Raw genomic sequence first — 18555 nt, 5'->3', positions numbered from 1 at the left:
TCACAACCTCACCACAACCGTGGGTGGCGTCACGGACAATATCTCCAAACCACACCACCCCCTTTCACTCACGGGCGAGGAACGCCGCACGAGTCCCCGGGATCCAGCCCACCGCTCGAGCCACCACTGAGCAGCAGCAGTAGCAGCCGGACCCGAGCAGTGGGTGAGCACAGTGTCCCCTCCTCCGCCCACGACAGACAGAGCAGGCAGCAGCAGATCTGTGAAACTGGCTCAGTTGCCCTTAGCATTAGCAACCAATCAGATTTCACCTTTCATTTTCCAAAGAGTCTGTGAATGAATGCTGTGAATGAAACGTGGAATCTGATTGGCTGCTAAGGGCTGAAAAGTGGAATCTTATTGGTTGCTAAGGGCAACTAAAATGAAGTGCAATTCAAAATTCCATTGTAGCCTCCTGTGCTGCCACAAATAGTCAGGAATGATACTTATGATTCCTTTTTTTTTTCCCAGCAAAGATTTGTTTACCAATAGGTTTTCTGCATGGCCACAATTGGGTCCTTGTTACCCGGCACTCATAACACTATATATTCACTAATTCTTTTATGTGAATGGCATCTAACTTTAATTGTGTGCCTGTGCCTTTCTCTGTCCTCTCTCATAAGGGACACTGCAGAGCCACTTTTTTGGAATGAATGGGCATCTCAGTAGTAGGACTCTCAGTATTCAGCAAGCTAAACTGAAAACTTGTCACACAACTTTTACCATTATATTACACACTGGAAAATTAAAGAATTCTGAATTTGCAAAGAATTGACATGTCCTCAGCTTGAGGGCATTTTCATTTTAATTGTGGTTAAGCTGGCATAAAAAACATTCAATGGGTGTGGTGTAGATGGCTATATATTGTACAGCTTGCGCTGTCTTGTTCATCTGGATCATTCTGTAGTCAGCATTTTGAGAGAAGGTAAATAACATTTTCATGTTTTTCATTGTAACGAAATTTATTTTAAGTTTGTGGATCTAAAAAGACAAAGTATGGGTGAACTTTGTCAATTTATAACTGTAATATAGCTAAATATTAGTTAATGAGGCACACTGCCCAATTTTTTTTATTCAAATTACATATATATATATATATATATATATATTAAATACACACAGCATATGTCAGTATAATACACTGATCTGAACGAGCCCTTAGACAGGGGTAAGATGATTTTCAGCCAGAAAATGTGTGTGAGTTTCACCCTTATTATTATTATTACACAATGAGTGACAGTTTGTTGCACTTTGCATCAGGGCAGTCTGTTTGGTGAATAACAGCTTAGTTGTCCAGTGTGGTGTTGGGGGAGTGCTGAGCTGTTGGTGTGTCGATTGATAGCTCAGCCTTTAAATTGGAGACTGGGAGGTGCTAGACTTCTTCAGGTATTACCTGTTCTCTGTGATTGTGTAGCCCCCATGGGGCAAGGGAGTTAAACGTATTCGTCGCCGTGCAGGTGATGTCGGATCTGGGTTGCCCTGCTCGGCTTCGTGGCCCCGAGGTGTACAATAAAAGGAGATGAGGAATGGAGAATGGGAGTTGTGGTTTGTCTCGTGACGCCACCTGTGGTACGCGGCCAGGGATTAGCCGCCACTGCGGGTGATGTCCTCCGGGGGCTGATGATGTCGCAGCAAGGATGGTTCTGCTCCCCACAGCTGGAGCGGGCCTCGGGAAGGATGATGAGAGAGATGGTGGCCATTGGCGCCAAAGAGCGGGGCGATGGCAATGGCAATAAAGGAGTTACATGGCAATTGCGGGTCCAGGTCTTTTACTCACAGTTCGTAGATTGCCCGGGAGGCACCTGTCACCGCTGCGATTAAGCTCCAGCGATCCTGGGTAAGTCAAACGTCAGAATCAGTGTGATAGTCTGTGGGCCCTTCCTCCTTTTTAGTGTGGATCCCCGTGACCTGAAGTGCTTGGGGACCCCGGTGTAGTGTTAAAGTTCCTGTCCCGTCTGCAGGTGCCACGGGTCTTTGGTGGGGCCTGACTTAGATCCCGACCCAGGACTCTGTGTAGCACTATGCTTCAGGAACTGTGGTGGCTAGAGTGACATGCAATTCCTGCAGATTCTGGTGATCCAACGTGAAGTCTGCTCCACCTTAGGGCTCTGCACCCTGATTAGCGCCGGTTCCAAGGGAGCAATGAAGCTCTCCCTCGGCAACTGTGTTTCTCCTTCATCCCACAAAAGCTATCGGTCAGCCAGCTCCTCCATTGTCGTCTCCTGCTCCTTCCAGTCGGGCCGGTCCAGCTGGAGAAACTCTTAAGCACTCTCTCCAGCGACTATGTTCTTCTGTGTCCCAGACAATTCTGATCTAAAAACTGTGTGCTCTCTCACTTCCCCTGTGCTGCACCCACCTTCCTGATGACTCACTGGTGGCTGGGAAAAACCCGTTGTTATGGTAACCACCTTTAGCCACGTTTCAGCGGGAAAGCACCTGGCTGTGTGTTTGTTGTGTAAGTGAAAACCAGTGGTTAACCTCTTCCTTACCCAAGATGAGCATTGCACCTTAAGTCAGATTCAATACCCTGTGGCGACTGAAGCCTCAGGGGCGCGCAATTGCCCAGCTACTTAGCTGAGCAGTTGGTCCCAGATCACTGCTAGTTATAGCATCTTGCTTATTGGTACATGTTGACCTTGCTTACTTGTGCACTGTGTTTTGATTTATTTTTGCCAGACCTGTGAACTGTTCTGACCATCTATTTGTATTATCCATCTATTTGTCTTGACCCTCTACTAGTATAACACACTGATCTGAATGAGCCCTTAGACAGGGGTAAGATGATTTTCAGCCAGAAAATGTGTGTGATTTTCCACTATCCTCCTGGTATTGTAACGCGGACCATGACCTGACTATGCCTTTGTCTATCACCTTAGCTCTCAACGTGCTTCCTGGTATCTGACCCCAGAATGTTTGACTACTCTTCCTCAGGGCTTGTCCATGCAGTGACTAGTGTCACATTACCGGCAGGCCTTATACTTTTTTTCCCTACACCAATGGACCAGTTCATAAACTCTGTGATCAAGTGGCGAATCTGATCTAGATGGTTCAGGATCTGGCCATGGAACATCAGAAGCTGGAATCCTCACAGTTTCAGCTGCAGGGTCAGTTTTCTACTATTTTGGGTGCTTCCCAAAGTCCTTCACTTCCGACAATAGTTAAGAATTTTGAACCTTTTGACTAGAGAAGAGCGAACCGGTCGTGGTTCGGCTCAAGTTTGGTTCGCCGACGGAGGTCTCGTTCGAGATCGGTTTGGCGAACCGGTTCGGCGAACCACTTGAACCGCATAGGAAACAGTGGGAGGCAATCACAAACACATAAAAACACCTATAAAACACCCTCAAAGGTGTCCAAAAGGTGACAAACAACTCACAACACAACACAAACACATGGGGAAAGTGACAAGAACAAATTCTCATGCGAAAACAAAACAGCGTTACGAGGAAAAAGAGGAGGAGACACAGATATATGAGTATATGCAAGGGAACATCGATGCCATTACTGTGCAACTTGAGCCTTGCTCATTTTAGGCTTCCAATCTGGATAAATTGCCTGAGCTAGCCACGTACGCCTTGGGGATCTTGTCGTGTCCTGCAGCCAGCGTTCTCTCGGAACCTGTCTTCAGTGCTGCTGGGGGTCTGCTGACAGATAAGCACACGCGTCTGTCCACTGACAATGTGGACATGGCTTTCAGAGGACTTTTCTTCCCCTGGGTCAGCCAGGGGAGGTGAAAGGTACGCGTATTTTTGAGAGTGCTTCATGCAAAGCATCTTTTTCATTTTGAAAAGGGGGGTCAACTGATGACAGTCAAGTGGGGTGTGTGTGGCCCAATTAGTGGAAACGAGGGAGACTGTGGTTGGAGTCCCCTCGCTGTGTTTCTCAAAGAACCAAGATGAACAAGTCATGGCTCTCAGAGGACTTTTCTTCCCCTGGGTCAGCCAGGGGAGGCGAAAGGCACGCGTATTTTTGAGAGTGCTTCATGCAAAGCATCTTTTTCATTTTGAAAAGGGGGGTCAACTGATGACAGTCAAGTGGGGTGTGTGTGGCCCAATTAGTGGCAATGAGGGGGACTGTGGTTGGAGTCCCCTCGCTGTTTTTTACATGATTTTCGAAGTGCATGACATGCCTAAGAGGTTTAGTTTCAGCATCTTAAACGTGTTGGCTACAGAAAGGCTGCCTTTACACCCTTTTGTCACTGAGGATTTTCGAGACCTTATGCCCATTGCAGTGCCCCAAGAGCCGATGGCCATTTGCCACTCCTTCTCCAAGAAAGGGGTGCCCGCGCTAACACAGCAGGTTGCACACAACATCACCGCTTCCTTGAGAAACTCTGTGTGTGACAGGGTGCATTTCACCACAGATACTTGGAACAGTAAGCATGGACAGGGGCGTTACATGTCGCTGACTGGGCACTGGGTAACTATGGTGATAGATGGAGAAGTGTCTGCTGTACAAGTCTTTCCGTCCCCACGAGTTGTGTGTTTCAATCCTTCCTCTGTATGTAGAAGTTCCTCCACTGCTTCTGCCTCATCAACCTATTGTTGTTACTGCACCTCAGCCCAAACCCTGTGTGGTCAGGCCACCCTTCCTTGTAACTGCGCCCAATGAATCCCACACACCTCCTTACTATGCTGGCAGCAGAGCTCAAGGCCATCAGGCGGTCAAATGTTTACTTTGAAATGTAGGGGAAATGTGAGACACCGCTGAGGAGTTGTGGACGGTTAGCTCTGTAGAGTGAGACCGAGTTTCATCAATGGTTGTCTCCACTCGACCAGCAGCCAGGGAATGCTGGGTGCAACAATGATGCTAAACAGTCTGCAGCCCTTCTTCAGGGCAATGTGACACACGTGCCTTGTATGGCTCACGTGTTGAATCCAAATCTCCAGCAATTTTTAAAGCACTATCCCGGCCTACATGTCCTTCTGTCGAGGGCACGGTGTAACGTCTGCCTGGATCGACACACTCAGATGGGCTGTAAAGGATAGGCTAGAGGTAACCCACTCACCAAGGTGGACCCCCAGAACCCTGAAACCCTTTAACCCCTATACAGTGATTTTGAATGACACAGGGCCCAAGTTGATCAATACCTGTGGAAGGCTGCAGTTCCAAAGAATAGTAGTCATGCAGGGTCAAAACATTAATTGAGGAAGAGGAACAGAATGGGAGGGACAGGACTTAATCAGAAAAACAAGCAGAGGTGAAATGCAAATTGGCCAACGAGGGTACCTAAACAGCAAGCAGGAAAAGTAGTCAGGTAACAAGCACACAAACTCATAAAACTAAACTGGGGGGTAACAGTAACCAGAGGTTCATAGCTATGTCTGGCAGTGGTCTACAGACAGGAGGGGCCTAAAAAGGGTGTTGTGTCTTCCCATTGGTTTGTAGCTGAATGATGGTACTTCATCTGTGAGATACCCACCACCTGCATTCAGCCATTGGTTCTGCATATGTCAAGGTAACGCAGCCCAGTGGGGTGAGCATAACCTGCGTCCACCTGCGCCGCTGGCGTCGACTCCTCTCCCATCATCAGCACTATGCACGAAAGGAACACATTGTCACCTTGCGACAGGAGTACAAATTGACGTAGCGGACTACGGTGGTGACTTAACAGCCGTGTGCAGCAATGATGCAAACATGGCAGCGTGCCTTCGTCAGGCCAATGGGACACATGGGACTTGTATGGCTCATGTGTTTAATCTGATTCTCCAGCAATTTTTAAAAACATCCCGGCCTACATGGCCTTGTACAGCGGGCATGCTCGCTATGTGCTCACTTCCATCGTTCGCACCCCAGTAGCTCAACAACTTTCATCGCTCCTGAAGTCTTAAGGTCTGGCGATTAAACGTCTGAAATGTGATGTTCCGACATGCAGGAATTTGAATCTGCACATGTTGCAGCGTCTGTGGCAGCACCACCGAGCCCAGCTGAAATAGCTATGATGTATACCCTGGGCTAACTTGATCCAGAGGTGGTGCAGATCACGCTGCTGGAGTGGTGTCAGATCAAGGACATATGCACCGTTCTACACAGTTTACAAATGTCGACGCAGATGTTTAACACTGGCGATGACATTTTCAGCGTGACAATTTTGGTCATCTACATGATGGAGCACACTGTAAGCATTATTCGGAGCCAGGTGTTGGTCCAAGAGGAAGGGGAGGAAGTACTGAAAGAGTCATATGCGGAAGGGGATAACAAGATCTACAAAGTCCAGACTATCAGCGGCACCTTGGCGGCAGTCATGGTACGGTGGGGGAGAAGGATTATCAAGGGGCATAGTATCAGCAAAACAGTTGAGGAAGGTGCAGGAGCCCAGGAAGAAATGGAGGACGAACTGGCGATGGGCATGGAAGACTCAGCAGATTAGTGAGAGCTTGCTCACATTTCAGTTGTGCGAGGTTGTGGGGAGAGGGCAGAGGAAGGAGGCACGATTCTCACCTCTCAGCCACCAACACACCAAGGACTTGGTCCTCCTGGATGCTCAAGACACATGAGCGCCTTCTTGCTGCACTACCTACAACATGACCCTCGGATTGTACGAATTCCAAGTCATGCTGACTACTGGGTTGCCACACTGTTAGATCCCCGGTGCAACACAAAATTTTGCGAAATAAATCCTGCCATAGAAAGGGGACGCACGTATGCAGGAGTATCAGCAGAAGGTGTTACGCAATCTTACATCTGCTTTTCCACTAAACACCAATGGTGCACAGAGTGAATCTCAACGCTTTTTCATCGATAGGAGGAAATCGTCTTACTTGTCCACATCTGAGGGACCGAGGGCTGGCTGCTGTGCTCAGATGGCGTTGACTACGGTGTCTCTGCAGAGTTGCATTTTTGGTCATATACAAACTGAGTTGAAAAAGGACAGATGCTGGTGGAAAGGGGAACAGGTGTGTTGGAAAGGGTAAAAAAGTTTGTGTCCGTGGGTTTGGTGGTTAAGCAACATTAACATTTTGCTGAAGAAACAACATCTGGTATGGTGGGACTGGCAGATTTGGATAAGGTGGTATATACTATGTTACTGCTATATAAAAAAAATATTAAGAAGAAAAGAAAGAGAAAGGTAGATATCCCAATCGCCATTCGGTGTCCACCGTGCTCACAGATGGAAAAGGAGAGGTTGGCAACTGGAAGGTTAGGTGGAGGATCCAGAGCAGGTTGACTCTCAAACAAATAGTAGCCTGAACCGAGTTAGACGCCACTCGGATCTGGAGACTGGGAGCCACTGTTAGCGTGACAGGGTCCACACGACCACCCAGCCCCGGAACTCCCTGTTAACAACACAGGGGCCATTAGTTACGCTGTCCGTGGGCGTAGGGGACACACCTGTGGACAGCAGGCACATCAGCAGCAGCAGGCCTGTTTATGCCACTGGGCTGCACTAGCAGGACTGGTAGGACAGGAGCTGTTCTTAAACGTTCTCCGTTACCAACTGTGGTGGCGGCCTGCATCGATGACCTATCCCAGCCTACCTCTTGCCTAAAGCCGCAATGGGTTCAACACATGGAGGTGTGCTCTTTCGGAGCATAATAGAAGACTGAGCACCTTCTTGTTGGCTCCAGCCCCTTTTATAACCTGGGTCTGCCCCAAACCAGGGTGGACCACAATGCACCTCCTGGAGACAAAAGTAGAGTGACACGTCATGAGTGGCATAACTAGTGTCCTATTTTGAACCGCCACTTGAATGATGACCTCATGGCTGCCACCAGCGCCGGATTATAGGCGGGGGCAGGCGGAGCTCCAGCCCAGGGGCCCCCACCAAAAGAGCTTCTAAGGGGGCCCCCACCATACTTGGCACTAGGCACCTGTCAGCATTTTTTTTCTTCACACCCTCTCCCCCTCCATAAAGACAGTCTAATAAATCAGCTGTGTTTTCGGGGGGGCGGGGTGTTGGAGCACCGCTATTTATTTGCATCTGCGTATTTAAGAAGCAAAAACAAACTGCGGGCACAGGACGCTGATTGACCCCGGAAGTACCAGCGGCCGCTTGTACTTCCGGGGTCAGAGGTGTGCTAATGCTCCCTGCTATGTGCTGCGGCCGTACCCAGCGAGGGGCAGGGGGGGCATGCACCCAGTGCAGAGGAGCGCTGCAGAGCCGATGACCGCAGCTTCCTCTTTCCATTCCTATTCAAATGTATTTGCGTCTTTCAGACGTAAATACATTTGAACAGCGCGCCGGCCCGGGACTGGGCCCCGCCCCTGACATGCAGCAACATGATGAGATCAGCACCTTGCTGATGCTGACGTCATCACAGTGCTGCGGGCGCCACACAGGGGACATGAGGAAGCGAGCGCTCCATGAAGGAGCTGAAGAGACAGGTTTATTTAATGGGGATGAGTGAGGAGGGGCTGAGGACACATAACGGGGAACATTTGTGAAGGACCACAGCTCTCTGACAGGCAGAGGAGGAGCACTGTATTACGAGGGAGGCAGGAGTGTGTAGGGATGGGGCTGTGTAATTTGTGTGTGTAGGGGGTGATGAGGGTTGTATTGTGTGTGGGGGGAGGGGTAATGGAGGGTGCATTGTATTGTGTGTGGTGGGAGGGGTAATGGAGGGTGCATTGTATGGTGTGTGGGGGGAGGGGTAATGGAGGGTGCACTGTATTGTGTGTGGGGGGAGGGGTAATGGAGGGTGTATTGTGTGTGGGGGCGAGAGGTAATGAGGGGTGCATTGTATTGTGTGTGGGGAGAGAGGTAATGAGGGGTGCATTGTATTGTGTGTGGGGGGAGAGGTAATGAGGGGTGCATTGTATTGTGTGTGGGGGGAGAGGTAATGAGGGGTGCATTGTATTGTGTGTGTGTGGGGGGAGGGGTAATGGTGGGTGCATTGTATTGTGTGTGTGTGTGTGGGGAGGAGTAATGGGGGTTGCATTGTATTGTGTGTGGGGGGAGGGGTAATGGGGGGTGCATTGCATTGTGTGTGGGGGGAGGGGTAATGGGGGGTGCATTGCATTGTGTGTCGGGGAGGGGTGATGGGGGTGCATTGTATTGTCTGTGTGCGTGTGTGTGTGTGTAGGAGGTGATGGGGGGTGCATTGTGTGTGTGTGTGTGTGTGTGTGTGTGTAGGGGGTGCATTGTAGTGTGTGTGTGTGTGTGTGTGTATGTGTGTGTGTGTCAGAGCTGTGTGTGTAAGAAGCAGTACTGTGTGTGTGTATAAATGAATTAGAGCAGTCTGTGCGGCCCCCCCAGAACTATATGGGTCCCCCAGAGTGCTATGTCACCCACCCCAGTAATGAGTACACCACCAGAGCTGTTTGCCACTCCGGTAACGTCTATGCCCCCTGCCCCTCCTGTAATGTATATATTGTAGCCCCCAGCCCCTCCTGTGATGTATATACAGCAGTGCTGTCAGTGTGCAGTCACATCTGTTAGTGACAGCCATCGTGAAACACAGCCACAAGTCCTGAAGGAGCTGGACGGAAACAAGCAGGAGAGGTGAGTGAGGCTGCTGGTGACTTCCCCATATTAATACCTGTAAGGGCTCATGCTCACGTAACTGCTGAATATTCTGCAGCGATTTGACAGCACATGTGCGCGTCAAATCGCTGCAGAAACACTGCATAATGGATGCAGTTTTTCTGTAAAAAAAAAAAGCCGATTTCATGCGCTACGGCTGCTTCCCCCACCATAGACAGAGTGGGAGCTGCATCCATAGCGCACGGAATAATTGACATGCTCATTTTATGAACGCACGGATTTGGGTCAACATTTTAGCACCCAAATCGCTGCGTTCATAAAAGCAACGTGTGCATGTATCATGCACAATCTACATAGATTGTGCAGGGGACACAGGACGCATGCATTTACACTGCAGTGCAATAGGCAGCGTAAATGCATGGAATTACGCAACGTGCGCACGAGCCCTAATGCGTCTGTGTCTGCATATATGTCAGTGTATATGACCGTGCATATATTTGTCTGTTTATATGTATTTTTCTGAATTTGTCTTCAAATATGTATATGTATTTATGCCTAGGAAAAAAACAAGTAGAAAATTGTAGAAAAAATACCCTGACTATAAATAAATAAATTGCAAGTGCTTAATAAACAGGGTACTTAGTATATACATTTTTGCAAAAAGGTAAGAAGCTGTCTCACCTCGTCACGGTGTACCCATCTGAGACAGTCCCTAACCTACTAAAGTTAAAAACATATTCTGTACCTGACTTGAGAAAGCCATGGACCCCATAGGGGGGAGGGGCGACATGACCAAAGGGAAGGGAGGGAGTGAGGGGGTTAATAAAGTGAAATAAGGGGATTATGGGACATCATATGGGATTGGTGGAAAAGGGTCCCTATAGGGGGGTGGTATATAAGCTATAAGTTTGGTGATGTCCATGAGTTCCAGACTTAAGGCAGTGATTGCCTCCAAAGGATTCGTAACAAAATATTGAAAATAAAAATATTTTGTTTGGGTTTGGTTTATTTGTCCAATTACTTTTGACCTCCTAAAATGTGGAGTGTTTGTAAAGAAATGTGTACAATTCCTACAATTTCTATCAGATATTTTTGTTCAAACCTTCAAATTAAACGTTACAATCTGCACTTGAATTCTGTTGTAGAGGTTTCATTTCAAATCCAATGTGGTGGCATGCAGAGCCCAACTCGCGAAAATTGTGTCACTGTCCAAATATTTCTGGACCTAACTGTATCTTATCCTGTTCTGCCACATTCAGATTTACAGTACTACAATACAGACACAGTCCAGGATCACTCACAGCCGTCACTTATACACACAAAGTAGAGTTAAGGCTGCTTTACACGTTTCAATTACATATGCGATCTCGTATGCAATCGCACACGCCCCCATCGTATGTGCGGAACAGGCAATTTGTTGCCCATGTCGCACAAACGATTTACCCTCTGTCACACGTACTTACCTTCCAAACGACCTCGCTGTGGGCGGCGAACATCCACTTCCTGAAGAGGGAGGGACGTTCAGCGTCACAGCGGCGCCACACAGCAGCCGGTCAATAGAAGCGGAGGGGCGGAGATGAGCGGGATGTAACATCCCGCCCACCTCTTTCCTTCCGCATTGCCGGCGGGACGCAGGTAAGCTGTGTTCAGACGTGCGCTGCCTCAAGAACGATGAACAACCAGACGTTCAATTTTTAGAAAATGAACGACGTGTATGCATTCAACGTTTTAACGCACAATCAGGGTCGCACGTACCTGCCACACACTACAAAATCACTAACGATGCCGGATGTGCGTCACTTATGACGTGACCCTGCCGACACATCGTTAGAAATATTGTAGCGTGTAAAGCCCGCTTTAGTCACATATTTTTTATTGATCCCAATGTTAAGGCAGCCAGGGCCAGCTCCAGGTTTTTGTGGCCTCCGGGTGAAAGAGTCTCAGTGGACCCCATCCACACACAGAAACGCACATACACATACAGGCATACATACATATAAAAAAAACACCAAAAAACTGAGCTGTGACAAATGTTCAATAAACATGCAACATTACAAGCATGTGAATTGCAGCCTCAAGACTAGAAAAAAAACAAGGAGAAAATTGTAGAAAAAATACCCTGACTATAAATAAATAAATTGCAAGTGCTTAATAAACAGGGTACTTAGTATATACATTTTTGCAAAAAGGTAAGAAGCCGTCCCACCTCGTCACGGTGTACCCATCTGAGACAGTCCCTAACCTACTAAAGTTAAAAACATATTCTGTACCTGACTTGAGAAAGCCATGGACCCCATAGGGGGGAGGGGCGACATGACCAAAGGGAAGGGAGGGAGTGAGGGGGTTAATAAAGTGAAATAAGGGGATTATGGGACATCATATGGGATTGGTGGAAAAGGGTCCCTATAGGGATGGGGGGTATATAAGCTATAAGGGAGGGGTCTTACCTTCCTCTGTGATTCCGGACAGCGAAGGATTCAGACCCAGCACCCAGAATGGCGGACCTCCAGGAGCTCGATAGGCTCCTCAAAGCGGTGATGGCGGTGCACGGGGCTCAGGCAGTGCAGTCCCACGTCAGGGCTGCCTGGGCTTCCCCGTCGGCACCTGCCCCTTGCTCCCCCCCTAGACGCGGGCGGCGTTCCAGGCCCCCCATCCGATATTCCCCAGGTGCAGGGGGGGCAAGGAGGCATAGCGAGAGCCCCCCTCGGGACCCTCCGCGGCGGGGCGGGCAGCGGCAGCTCCCTGCGTCTGCCCCGACCGCCGGGAGGAATCTCCGGCGAGGCCGCGGCGGCCGAGAAGGGGGCGTGGCCAGCCCGGGGCCTTCTTCCGCTCTCCGGCCTCGGACTGGAGTCCGAACCCCTGCGGCGTCTCCCGGCCGGGAGCGAGCCCGGCGACGATGTGAGGCCAGCGGCGGCCTGGATGGAGGCGGGCCCGGCCTGGGGCCTACTTCCGGTCCCAGGCCTCAGGCTCAATTTTCCAGGCCGGCGGCAGCCCGGGATCGGGGGCGTGCCCAGCGCGGGACGGAGGCCCGGGGAGGGGGCGTGTCCAGCCTGGGGCCCGCTCTGGGCGCCAGGCCCCCGGCGGTGGGGCACGTCCCGGCGGCAGCAAATACACAGGAGCGTGCCCGGCAGAGGAATGAGGCCGGCAGTACCCCCCCAAGGACCGTGGGGGAGCCGGGCGCAGGCAGCCAGCAGGGGGACCGGTGTGGGCAGGCGCCACCCGGATACCTGCGAGGCTGGGGAGAGTAGGGGGGACGGCGGGAGCCCGGCGGTGACTGCCAGGTCCCTCAGATCAGCTGCACTGCGCCCGGCGGCCGCGGTCTCCCCCGGGCGGGGGAGGACCCAGCGGGGGTTCCGGTCAGAGGCCCTGGAGGGCGAGGAACGATGGTGGGGAGCCCCCTGAGTCCGGGGAGCGGCTCCTCCAGGAAGAGGCCTCGGTCAGCGGCGGCCCAGGGGACAGGACGGTCTCGTGGGCTGTCGCCGCACAACAAGCGACGGATGTCGACCACCAGTGCCCACGCGGCGGCCCAGGAGGGTGGCCGTGGTGGAGGGGACGCATCGGCTGCGTCCTCTGGAGCGGGACCGGTAGGGGACGACTACAGTGAGGAAGAAGAGGGAGCCATCCGGTCGAGTGACGAATCAGAGGAGCAGCTGGCGGCTGACATCGCGGAACCGTTTTTCCATCTCTACGTCACGGTCGGGTGAGCTGGCCGTGGATTCGGCATTGATTGCGGCGCGGGGCGCTGGTGTTGGGGAGGCGGCTGCGGGCACGGCAGCGCCGGAGGGGTCAGCTTTGCTTAGTCAGTTGTTGGGGCTGCGGCAGGGACTAGCGCGAGCACCGGCGGCTGCGGCGGCCTGGACGGGGTCGGCGGTTGATAGCGCGGCGGCGGTCGGCAGCGAGGCGGCGCCGGTGGGGGCAGCGGCAGTTAGCGGAGTAGTTGAGTCTGTAGGTGAGAAAGTGGTAGAGAAGGAAAAGGAGGATGAGGTGGTGCGGCTGGATGACAGGGCTAAGAGCGAGGTGTATGTGTGCTTTGAGGGGCCGCTGGGGGCGCCCTTCAAAAAAGAAGTGAGGGACAAAATTTGGAAAGGGGAGTATGTGGAGATATTTTCCCTGCTACCCCTGGAAAAATTTAACCTGGACAAGGTCAGGCCGAGCGATTCCAAGAAAGAAAAGGAGGAGGAAGAAAAGCGCCGTTATAGGCTCATTCCTCGTTCCTTTTCTAATTGGTTGCAGGCATTTGCAATTTTGGCTAGCGTGATAGGGGAAAAGGAGTCAGAGCACTGCTCGGCCCTTTTCGGCTATATGGATGCTATTGGGGAGGCGTATCGCACGTACGGGGGTTTGGCGTGGCTGCGGTATGACGAGCAGTTTAGGCAGAGGAAGGCGTTGCGGCCCAATATGCGGTGGGACCACAAGGATATTTCCTTGTGGATGCGTCTAATGGCGGCCCCGAGTCAGCCCTTTCGTGGCGCTGTCAGGGGAACGGGAACCGGGCCCTCAGGTACACAGAAAAAGGGATTGTGCTGGCAATTTAATGAAGGCCAGTGCAAATTTGGTGCAGCGTGTAGGTTTAAGCATGAGTGCTCCGACTGCGGGGGGGGACATAGTTTGTCCAAGTGTTTTAAAAAAGGGAGGGGCAAGGCCGGGGACGGATCTGGTAAAAGGGAGGACGCCAGTGAAAATATAGAGGCGATGGCGCCGTTTTTAAATAGGTATCCAGACGGGGCAGCGGCGTCATTTTTGCGTGGTGGTTTTTTGTATGGTTTTCAGATTCCGTCAGCGGTTGAGGCACTGCCTCCGGTGTGTCGTAATTTGCGGTCGGCGAGGGACCACCCTGAGGTGGTGGGTGAGAAATTGGGAAAAGAGGTTGAGCTGGGTGGGATGGGGGGCCCATTTGTGAGCCCGCCGTGCAGTAATCTGGTGGTATCTCCATTGGGGGTGGTGCCGAAGAAGGAGCCGAACAAATTTCGGCTCATTCACCATCTTTCATTTCCGGAAGGGTCGTCTGTGAATGACGGCATTGAGCCGGCATTGTCGGCAGTGTATTACGTCTCGTTTGACAAGGTGCTAGACTTGGTGCGGGCGGCGGGGCGTGGTGCGTTGATGGCAAAGGCGGATGTGGAATCGGCGTTTCGTTTGTTGCCGGTGTATCCGGAGAGCCAGCATATTCTGGGTTGCTGGTGGGGGGGAAGTTTTATGTTGATCGTTGTTTGCCTATGGGTTGTTCAATTTCTTGTTTGTATTTTGAGGCGTTTAGTTCCTTTGTCGAGTGGGTGGTGCGGGACGTGTCCGGCTTGTCCTCTATTATCCATTGCTTGGATGACTTTCTTTGTGTTGGGCCGGCGGGTTCCATGGTTTGCGCTGGTTTGTTGTTTACCTTGCAGAAGGTGGCGGATCGTTTTGGGATACCTTTGGCGTGGGAAAAAACTGAGGGGCCGGCGCCGGTTATGCGATTCCTGGGGATTGAAATTGACTCTTTGGCGATGGAGTGTAGGTTGCCGGGAAAGAAAAAAAAAAAAAATTGCGGATTTGCGGAGCGCAGTAGCAGCAATGCTGGCGGCAAAGAAAGTGCGGCTTAAGGTGGTGCAGTCGTTGCTGGGGAAGCTGAATTTTGCGTGCAGGATTATGCCGATGGGGCGTGTGTTCGCCAGGAGGTTGGCTACTGCTACAGCGGGTGTACGTTCCCCAGGGCACTTTGTGCGGGTCACGCGGGAGATCAAGGAAGATTTGGTGGTTTGGGATGTCTTCTTGCGGCGTTTTAACGGCCAGCTTTGTGGTTGAAGAAGGTGGTGCCCAACGGTGCGCTGGAACTGTATACGGATGCGGCCAGGTCGGCGGGTTTCGGCGCAATTTTTTCAAGGGCACTGGTGTGTCGGGAGGTGGCCTGAGGAATGGCGGCGGGGTGGCCTGGTTACAAATCTGGCTCTGCTGGAGTTGTTCCAAATCGTGGTGGCGGTGGAGTTGTGGGGGTCACAATTTTCTGGACGGAAAGTGTGTTTTCATTGCGACATTCAGGCGGTCGTGCATGCAATTAACAGCTTGTCAGCAAAGTCTGGGCCTGTGGTAGCGTATCTGCGGCATTTGGTGCTCAAATGCTTACTGTGGAACATTCATGTGGTGGCAAAACATGTACCGGGGGTTGACAACGGGGTGGCTGACGCTTTATCTCAGTTTCGCAGGTTTCGGGAGTTGATGCCGGGGGCGGACGAGATCGGAGCGGTGTGTCCAGAGGACTTGTGGAGCCTGGTGAGGCAGTGATTATGGGTTTGATTCGGAATTCGGTGACTGAGGTGACTTGGTGCCGTTATGCTAAAGTGTGGGTTGAGTGACAGGTAGTGTTAGGTGAGATGTTTGGTAATGGGCGAGCGGATTATTTATTGGCACTACTGGCGTTGGTGAGTGAGGATTTTAGGGCCGGGAGATCGGCATCGGCGGTAGCCCTTAGGGTGGCGGCTGTTGCCTTTTGGTTGAAGGTCAGGGGCGAGCGAGACATGTCGCGGGATTTTCGGGTGCGGCAGGCCTTGAAAGGTTTTCAAAAAGGGGTGAAGGAACGGGACACTAGGCGGCCCATTTCATTTGAGTTGTTACAGCGGTTGGTGGATGGTTTGAGGGTAATTTGTGTCTCAGGGTATGAGAGGGTGCTTTTTGGAACTGCTTTTGTGTTAGCCTTTTTTGGGGCTTTTAGAATCGGGGAATTGGTAAGCCCGTCCAGGGAAAAAGGGGGTGGTTTGCTGTCTGAGGACGTGGCAGTAGTGGGACGGAGAGTGGAGTGTCGGCTTCGGCGGTCAAAACCGGACCAGATTGGTCGAGGCAGGTTGGTTGTGCTGTATGCGGTGCCGGGGGAGGAGTTGTGCCCGGTGCAGGTGTTGAGCAAGTTTTGCAGTTTGCTGGGCGGTCTTCCGGGCCCGCTGTTACGGCACGAGGATGGTAGGTGGTTGTCTCGTTACCAGTTTGTGGCAGTGTTGCGAAGTTGTTTGCACTGGGCGGGGGAGTGCCCGGAGGATTTTGGGTCCCATTCCTTCAGGATCGGGGCAGCTACGGAGGCTTCGCGTTGGGGCCTGGGAGATGACATGGTGAGACGGATTGGTCGTTGGGAGTCCTCTCGTTTTAAGGGTTATGTGCGCCCACAGTTGTTGTCTCGTTGAGGGATGTGATTGAGTCGGTTGGTTTGCCGTTGGTTGATTGTTCCTTTGCGTGTATTGGGGAGTGGTGATATTTTGTTTATTAAAATTGTTTCCTTTATTGTAGGAAGTTGCCTGATATGGATTCTAGGGCACTCTTTCGTGTTCTGGGGGGCTCGTCGGGCCGACGCTCGCCCGAATGGTCGGCAGCTGGGCCTGGACAGATCGGTGGCGTCGGTCAAGTGGATCGGCATGCGGGGCATGGAATGGAGCCGGGTCGTGCCGGAGTTTGAGTATTATTGTAGGGTAGATAGACCTCCGAACGTGTTGGTTTTACACGTGGGGGGGAATGACTTGGGTGCGCGGGCGTCCCGGGACTTGATCAGGGACATTAAGATTGATTTATTACGTTTCTGGACTAAGTATCCGGGTTTGATAGTGGTGTGGTCAGATATTGTGGCCAGATTGGTGTGGAGGGGGGCGCGGTCAGTTGAGAAGCTGAATCGCGCCCGGGCTCAAGTGAACAGGGTGATTGCTCGTTTTGTGAGAAGAAACGGCGGTGTTGTGGTACGGCATGTAGATCTGGAGTCGCCGAAGTGGCAGTTTAGGAGGGGTGATGGGGTTCACCTTAATGACATTGGTTCAGATCTATGGGCCTTGGGTTTGCGTGAGGGTGTGGAGCAAGCCTTGGGTGTGTGGCGGGTCCAGGCCACGTAAGGTGTCACGTGTCCTGTCCTGTGGCGGGGGTAGGTCTGGTCCAGAGGCGGTTGTAAGGGATTGGTGACTGGACCGAGAGGCACTGTCTTGGTATGGTGTCTCCGGGTTCCGGTAAATTGCAGGCACGGGGTTCTGCAAAGTTTGGGGGGTATTAATCCGTGGGGTGATTAATACCTCATCTCTGGGTCGCAGTGTTGCGGCCAGGGATTTGGTGTAGGAAAGGGTTTCTGGACCGGGCCTACATAGGGTACTTGTACAGTGTATTATTTATGTGTTACCTATTATTATTTGTTTGGGGTCGCCCGTTGGACGGCGCCCCCTGGTGTTAGAATGTTAATAATAGGTAATAAAGGCTGCTGTGGCCAATTTGTTTAACCAAAGTCGCATGCAGTCGGTGTGTTATTTATTAGGTTAAGTTGGGGGGATATGGTAAACCATCACGACCGGAGAATCCTTCCTCAGTGGTCAAGAAAGCCATGGACCCCATAGGGGGGAGGGGCGACATGACCAAAGGGAAGGGAGGGAGTGAGGGGGTTAATAAAGTGAAATAAGGGGATTATGGGACATCATATGGGATTGGTGGAAAAGGGTCCCTATAGGGGAGGGGGGGGTATATAAGCTATAAGGGAGGGGTCTTACCTTCCTCTGTGATTCCGGACAGCGAAGGATTCCCGCCCACCCTCCCTTGTGTTTTGTGGGTGTTTTACGGCTATGTCGTTTTAACAATAAAACATTAATTCAATGGATAAACTGTTTGAAGAAAGTTAAAAAAAAAAAACAAACAAAAAAAAAACAAAAAACAAAAACGAATAAAAACAGAAAACAAAAGGAAGACTAAGTTGGTGGGGTCATATGTTCTGTCGCAGCAGCGGGGGTAGGTCTGGTCCAGAGGCGGTTGTAAGGGATTGGTGACTGGACCGAGAGGCACTGTCTTGGTATGGTGTCTCCGGGTTCCGGTAAATTGCAGGCACGGGGTTCTGCAAAGTTTGGGGGGTATTAATCCGTGGGGTGATTAATACCTCATCTCTGGGTCGGAGTGTTGCGGCCAGGGATTTGGTGTAGGAAAGGGTTTCTGGACCGGGCCTACATAGGGTACTTGTACAGTGTATTATTTATGTGTTACCTATTATTATTTGTTTGGGGTCGCCCGTTGGACGGCGCCCCCTGGTGTTAGAATGTTAATAATAGGTAATAAAGGCTGCTGTGGCCAATTTGTTTAACCAAAGTCGCATGCAGTCGGTGTGTTATTTATTAGGTTAAGTTGGGGGGATATGGTAAACCATCACGACCGGAGAATCC

At 51.4% G+C, this 18555-nt stretch overlaps 1 protein-coding gene across 1 annotated transcript in view; it reads left to right on the top strand.

Moving 5' to 3' along the window:
* Positions 1–866: 866 nt before the first annotated feature.
* Positions 867–18555, top strand: part of LOC142243181 (serpin B4-like) — an 83160-nt gene continuing 65471 nt past the window's right edge. The window contains exon 1 of the mRNA XM_075314822.1: positions 867–922. The gene's annotated coding sequence lies outside the window, so the exon portion shown is untranslated. The remainder of the gene's footprint in view (positions 923–18555) is intronic.

Source organism: Anomaloglossus baeobatrachus, chromosome 6 (assembly GCF_048569485.1).
Source record: "Anomaloglossus baeobatrachus isolate aAnoBae1 chromosome 6, aAnoBae1.hap1, whole genome shotgun sequence".
Lineage (NCBI taxonomy): Eukaryota > Metazoa > Chordata > Amphibia > Anura > Aromobatidae > Anomaloglossus > Anomaloglossus baeobatrachus.
Note: the sequence above shows the minus strand (reverse complement) of the source record. Positions and strands in the feature narration are given on the sequence as shown.